Source organism: Propithecus coquereli, unplaced genomic scaffold (genome assembly GCF_000956105.1).
Source record: "Propithecus coquereli isolate 6110/MARCELLA unplaced genomic scaffold, Pcoq_1.0 Scaffold121, whole genome shotgun sequence".
In the NCBI taxonomy this organism is placed as follows: Eukaryota; Metazoa; Chordata; class Mammalia; order Primates; family Indriidae; genus Propithecus; species Propithecus coquereli.
Window position 1 is genome coordinate 3,770,130 of NW_012136192.1, and position 2,063 is coordinate 3,772,192.

The following is a 2,063-nucleotide window of genomic DNA, read 5'->3' on the forward strand; positions in this document are numbered from 1 at the left end:
GCTGATTGATTTATTTCCCACTTGACACTATTTGTTTTTCAATGTGTAACCTTACTCTGCATATAGTTAGTGATTACTGATCTATTTAGTTTTAAAATCATCGAATGTTGTGCTTCCAATTGCTGTACTTTTCCTTGGTTTCTTTGTTTTTGTTTTCCGAACTATTTCCCCTGGCTCTTTATTCTTGTTGCTGATTTAGAAATTATACATTCTAATTCTTTTATTTTTGAGGGTTATGCTTAAATTTTAATTCATATATGTAATAAAGGATAAAATAAGTCCATTTGTAACATGCTGAATGAAAAACAGATCTTAGCTTTAATTCTGATCTCCTCATTCTACTTTCTACTTTACTTTTTAGCTAGTATTTGATATATGCCCTGCTTTAATATTAATAAGTTAGTTACATTTTGTATTATTCATGTTAAATCCTTATTTTGATTTTAAAACATTTTTACCAATTTATTTGCACAAGACTACTTGTGAAAAATAATTGGGCATTTGTCTCTAATCTTCCAGGTTCAGAATATTTCTTACTTAAAAAAAAATCATTTAGAAGTTCAGAGATAATCTCTATTAAAATCTGTCAGTCATTCTCTATATGAAAATATATTTTTTCCCTTTTTGATATTAAGTAATAAACCATATTCAATATTATAGCCTGACAATTTTTAAAACACATCGGAAATGTCATTCTGCCATTCTGGCTGATGAGAACTTTGTCATTAGTCTAGTTGTACATAGCATCTTTTCTTTCTGGTAGTTTTTTGTAAGCTAGAATATATGCTAAACTTATGATTCATTATTAGAGCATCACAAAAATATAGCATTCATTTATTTATAAACAGAACATATGATGGCCATCTTTCCATCTGGGCTTGGGTTTTCTCTGTTATGGTGATTGGTTGTGAAAACCTGTGAAGCAGCTTCCTTTTCATCATATTTTTAAAGAATATTTATTGATAGACTACCTAGGTCCTGGAAGTCTGTGAGTTTCCATGGGAGCAGGAATTTTGAGACATGAAGTCTGCATATAAGAAATTATTTATACTGACATATATGTTGATAGTTAATTCTTTTCCAAAATAGGCATGGAAAACCAGGGGTTAAGTTTCTTAGGTTCTCAAGACTTCATTTTATGTAGTGAATCTTAGATATGACAAGGATTCCTCCTCAGTTATGCCTCATTTGAGCCATCATTTCTCCTTTCCCTCCTCAGTATTCTCTCTTCCTTGATGTATAAATTATCTATTACTACAATATTGTTGTGTAACTAACTGCCAAGAAATTCAGCATCTGAAAGCAAATATCATTTATTATTGATCACATATCTATGGGTTGGCAGGCAGTTCCCCTGATTTTGGCTGGGCTCATTCATGCATCTGTGGTCAATTGAGCCTTCAAGGGGGCCCTGCTGATATTGGCTTAGTTTTGTTTGTGGTTGGCTGGCTGTGGGCTGGTCTAAGATGGTCTTGTTATTTCTCCATATATCTTTCTCACATCCCTCTTGTAAGCTAGCCTGCGCATATTCTCATGGTAGCACTACAGAGTGCAAGAATAAAAGAGTAAGAGAATGAAAATAGCAATATGCAAGTGATTTTTCAAACTTCTGCTTGTGTCAAATCTGCTATAACACATTGGTTAGAGTCAGTTATGGGGAACAGGCTCCAAGTTAGTGGAGGAGCTTACTTCCAAAAGGTATGGATATGAGAGATATGAAAAATTAAGGAATCCATCACCAAATATGTTTACTTGAGTGTTTATACCTTTACAACCTATCTTTATAAATCCAATATGGTAGCAGCTAATCTCTAGCCTACTTTCCACCTCTGAGAAAACTCAATGATATAAATTACTCCAAATCACATAGCTAGTAATGCTGAAAATAGGTTTTGAATCCAGGTCTTCTGACTCAAACTGCCAAGTTCTATTCTACTTACTATTCTCCATCCTTTTTCACTTGGTATGCATTTTCTTTTTTGTTTTGTTTTGTTTCCTTTTTTATTTTAAGCTAGTAAAGTTCTGTTGATTATAATGCAATTTCAATATCACTCACAAGCATG